We start from the raw sequence: 6000 nt of genomic DNA, 5'->3' as shown, positions 1-6000 counted from the left end.
TAGAAAGCACATGCTATATTGGGTGGCACAACACCCGACATTAAAATTGGCAGGCCGAGTCAACATTTGGCCTTTCCTTAAACATTCTGTATTAGATGACACAACATCTGGCACAAAATGTGTTGGATTGAGCCAACATTTGACTTTTTCTTAAACATTCTATGTCACATAAAGAAACACAAGATATATAATGTCCTTTATTAGGGTCAAAGCGAGAAACAAAATGTGCTACCACTATTTGATAATGATGTCGAATGCTATCAAATAAAACTAGGTTTCCCCTTAGAAAATTATTTGGAGTATAGGGAATAACCTAGGTCATCTCCACAGGGGATACAATTCACTAGAACTTGAATTTTATCAAGAATTAGAGAGGGAGATTTTTTATCAAACACTTTATGGACAATAATTATAAACTGAAATTTAAACTCTACAGAATCATGAGTTTGAAAATCCAATAAGATAAAACATCGATTTAAGTTCTAATTATTGTAGTAAAAAAATATAATTTGAATTTCAACATTTAATATTTAATCCAAATTAAAGAATGAAGAACACAATCGTGCTCTATGAAAATCCTACAAAGACAAATCTGTTTTGTATTATTCTAATCCAAATTGAATCCAATTCGGTGTTCTAAAATTAATTTGAATTAATTTTTTTCTTCAATTAATAAAAAATGAAATCCATAATCATGAATTTAATTCAAATTTAATTGAAGAACAGAAAAGAAGAGAATAGAGGAATTCAGATTTGAGAGGATTTTACCACATAATCAAAAACTTGAATCGATTAAGAGAACTTAGCCACGCATCTCCATCATTGTCCATGCACAAATCTGTTTGGAGAGAAGATGAAGAGTCTTGGCCAAAATAGGGAGGAATTTGTGAGAGAGAAAAAAAGAGTTGAGAGAAAAATGAGAGAAGCTTCTACAGTAAAAAATCTAGAATCTAAAAAATGAGTGTAAAGTGTACACAACAAGTCTCACAACACCTATTAATAGAGAAATATAGTGGGCCTAATCTGAGTAATTAAAGGCTTAGCCCATTAAATCAACTAATTACATCACTAAACAAATCATAACATTACAATATAAAAATAAACAAAATATACTACATAGGGCCGCAACCTTGCAACACATTTTTGGATCCCTTAACAAATGAAATGGCTTTTTCTCCCAATAGAGAAGTTGTAGAACCCTATTTTATCTTTCCATAGACACCAAGAACATCCAAATTTGATATCGAGAGCTCCATATATGGTCTACACAAGTACAGAGTGTAAAAGTGGGTAAAAATTCAAAAATTGAGTAAACATTACAACAATCATCAAATAATACCACTATTATAAATCTAAGTCAAAACATGAATATAAGACACATACAAATGTCAAAAAAGGCCAAATAAATGCATACAAAGTTGCTTTCCAAAATGCACTATCAATTTCATAAAAATATTATTTTCTGTTCTAAGTGCGATGAACAAATCTATCAAAGTCTCTAACAAGGTTTTCACCCCCTTCCCGACATAGTCATAATACTTTGATGATGTACAACGAACTTTAGTGAGTCATTCTTCTTCAATTTTCCTAATAGATTTTCGCACTCCCAGGTCTGAATCTTATCCTAAGTATATCTTTTTTCCCCTTCATTTAGGTTCATTATACTATGCCTACCTGATTGGTTTGCAGTTTGCACTATTGAGTTTGATTTTTTGTTTTGTGGGTTGGTATGGTTTATAATTCTTTTCTTTATGTGGTTTTTGTTGTTTGCACATAAACTGTTTTGACAAAATGTGTCAAAGAATTTAGGGATGAATTTTTAGGGCTTTTAGGTCTAGTTTTGAGTGGTTATTTTGGGGTTGGTTTTAAGTGCTTATTTGTAGCTAGTTTGGGGGTTTGCTAGTTTTGCAGGCTATTGGTTTTTGGGTGTAATTTATAATGGCTATTTGGGGTTGGTTTTGAGTGGTTATGGGGTTTTAGGGGCTTTTATGAGTCATTTGGAAGTTGATTCAGAGTAGGTATGAGAGTTATTTTGTGACAGATTATTCTAGTCAAATTTGCCTTTGAACATTTATCCAATACAACTATCAACATTAATAATTTTTATATAACTTACAAATATTTTTCAAAATTGTATACTTCAGCACTATTTTAGGCATCTATAAACTAAGACTTTTCTTAGGTCTCATTGTAGAATATTGGACATTAATTTAGATATATTTTAGGTATCCATAATTTTATACCTTTATCATAATTAATAATTTTAAGTTAAAAAATTTAAATAATATACAAATTATTAGTCACACAATTAAAATTTAAATTACAAATTTTATTCAAATATAAATTAAATTTAGGAGATCTAGAATAACTAAATTTATAAGATTAGAAGATATATATTAAAAATTAAAATTTATAATTAAGATATATTTTTATTACATTAAAAGTTAGTAATAATTAAATAAATATTTTAAATATTACTAATTAAATTTTTATACTCTTCACATGCTTATAATTAGACGTGTTTATTATTTGGTAATTTTATGAGTTTTAACTAAACATATATGATTTATATGTTTAGTTATCTAAATGTCTTATATTATAGTTGTTAGGATTGATCGATTGTGAATGAATCTTAATTTCACATTTGAGATTATACATAATGCATACACAATTAATGTATACTCATTGTATTGAATATTGAATTGTCTGTTTGGAAAGTTTGGAAAGATATGTATTTTTATAGTTGATTAATATATTTAAAAAGAGGTTAAGTCTCATTTTAAATTTGTTAAGATTTCAATTGATTGTATTTCTTGTTGTTCTCTAGGTGCATACTTGATTATGGTGAATTTGACGTCAACACTTTTCATTTTGTGTACTTAAAGATCAAAGTGAAATGCTGCCAAAATTTTGTCAAATTTAATGTGTAGGACTTGGCTTTTATATATTAATCAAGTATAAAGAATTATCTTTTTGAATGGGTAGGGCCACATCTTGTATTAAAAAGTGAGGTTTACGTAGTTTATGTTAGACAAACATACTAATGGATCGAAGGTGGATGAACTTTTTATGCACAATTGTTAAATATGAGAATGAAGTGAAAGAGTTTCTTTAGATTGTACAAAGGAATGTTACAGACAATAATGCAAGGTTCTATTATTCTTGTGTGAATTATTTCAATTTGCAAAGGTGTTCGATAGAGATTATATGAAATCATGTTTTATGTGATGGATTCCTTAGTAGTTACATAGTATAAACATGGCATGGTGAATTGTTAGACATGCAACGTGTACAAGTGTCTCAAATAAAAGAAGAACATGTCAATTTAGAGATGGAAGATTGATTGGAAGACATGATTTGTGATATTAGGGTTGATCATTTCAAACATGCACATGTGCATGATAATTTCTATAGTGATGTAGAGAAACCTTTGTATCCAGATTGCGCTAATTTTACATAGTTGTTCGTAGTGTTAAGATTGTTCAATCTTTAGGTAAAAAATGGATGGAGTGATAAAAACTTCAAAAAAATTACTCGAGTTGTTATGGGACATGCTTCCCAAAGGTAACACATTGTTGACACGTAATTATAATGAAAATAAGATATTGTGTCTGATGGGTATGAAATATAAAATAAAATCCATGCATGTCTGAACAATTGCATTTTGTACAGAAAAGAGTTTGATAACTTGCATGAGTGTCCACAGTGTGGGATATCATGATACAAATTGAAGGAAGGTGACTTTGAATGTAAGGTGAGCAAGGGTCTTCCTACGAAGGTGTTGTGGTATCTTCCTATTGTTCCAAGATTGAAGCAATTAATTACTACCATCCATGATGCCAAAAACATTATAAGACATGTAGATGAATGGAAGAAAGATGGATAATTGATGCATCTGGGGGATTCTTTGCAATGGGAGAAAATAGATTCCACATTTTTAGTTTTAATTTGGCAATGATCCAAGAAACCTTAGGCTTGGACTTGTTATAGATGGAATGAATTCATTTGGTAACTTAAGTAGTAAACATAGTTCACATGACTTAAGGTAATATATGTTTCAATTTACAACCCTCTAAATTAATGTCGTTATTGTGTTTTACTAACTTAATAATTTATATTCTATGATGTTTAGGTTGATTCTAGAAAGGGGAAAATTGTTGCTACTACAAATGAAACACTTACTTACTTTTCTCCTTTCTAATGTTTGGTTGTGGTATCACTGGATCTCGAGAAGTGTGGCATAAGATAACTATATCTCTTGAGGTTGTTGGCAAGAAGGAGCCTTTCCCTTTATTCTTATGCTACCGTGATGTCATGGACATCATTTATGGTCATGGCCTCTTTTCCATATCATTGATGCAACTATGAATGTTATAAGTATTAATTGTAATGATTTTTACTCTAATATATTCAATTATAATTTCCTAACATTATGTTTATTTTCACAATTTAAAGTCTCTTCATCACATATGTGTCAAGATTCAAAATGATTTTTTATTTTAGATTCATTGACCTGGTTGCCATTTAGTGGTTCTCTTGTATTCATTACATAAGAAAACTATTGAGTTACTTATTAGACACCCTATTGACGCATAAGTATCTAATTTAAATATATATATATATATATATATATATATATATATATATATATTCTATATATAATTGTATTAAACAAAAGATTAATTTTATTCATTAATTATTTTTGATTTATCATTCATTATCATAGGTGTTTGGGTGCAAGCTTGATCTTGCAGGGGTTTCCTCTAGTAGCTTGGAAGAAACTTCAATATATTACTCTAAAAGTAAGTCAAATGTCAACATAATACTTAATTATAAATTCAACTACATTCTAATTGTAAATATTTAAATTGTAGTACCCACTAGGGATGGTAAATAAACCCGTACCCGTGGATAATACTCGAACCTGTCTCGATTTTGACTGGGAATACTAGATTTGATCGGGTATGGGTACAGGTACAGGTATGGGTAAAACTTGAAATATTAAACCGGGGATGGGGGCGGAGACGGGTATATACTTACTCGCCCCGTCCCTGTCCCCATCCTCGGTTTAATACTCGTCCCTGATTTGACTATTTTAAAGAATTTTAATATTTAATTATGTGTGATTGTTTATTATGATGTGAAACATTTGTAATTTTTTAATTATTAAGAAGTCTCTTGATTAAAATATTAGATAGACAAACAACTTAATTACAATTGTAATATAATGAAAAGATAAGCTAAAAATATTGTGTGATCTTTTTGTAAAAAAAATTATTTATTTTTTACGGGTACGTGTACGGGTATATCAAATACCCGACAAGGACAGGAATGAGACAAAAATTACATATCCAACGGATACGGGGATGGATTTGAACCGCTAGAACAAGGACGAGTATCATGAAACTTGTACTCACATCAACCAAGAAATCATGAGTGTAGTTATTACATTATGAAACACCTACTCACCATTTTCACTAACAACATTAGGGACTCATGAAGATAGGTAATACATATATAAATTAATTTACTTACTTTAATTGATTATTTAATTGTTTAATCATTGACTAATATTTAACTTATCTCTATTTTAAAATTATTAGTATTCAAAAATTCAACTTCATTCACCATCGAAGAGTTGAAGGAATTTCAGACACATTGGGCATCTACATGTCTAGAGTCTCTTTGATAGATCTAGTTTTCTTTGTACACGTTATATATATTTAACATTATTCAAGTAATTGTTTACTTTAGTTTGGTGTATAGTTATTTTTCTTTATACATTGATAGTAATTGTTGATTGTTATTTATTGATGATAATAATTATCTACTTTAGCTTCATTGTTAATTATATTTGATGGATACTTTACTCGTCAATTTTAATAATATTATTAAAATTTATTTTGTTTCTATACGTTTAACGATATTTGATAACACCTTTTTATTTTTTTGAATGAAATGAAATAACATAATTTTATCCTTCTTAATTATAAGGTAACA

Source organism: Cajanus cajan, chromosome 4 (assembly GCF_000230855.2).
Source record: "Cajanus cajan strain Asha chromosome 4, NIPB_CcT2T_4, whole genome shotgun sequence".
Lineage (NCBI taxonomy): Eukaryota > Viridiplantae > Streptophyta > Magnoliopsida > Fabales > Fabaceae > Cajanus > Cajanus cajan.
Note: the sequence above shows the minus strand (reverse complement) of the source record.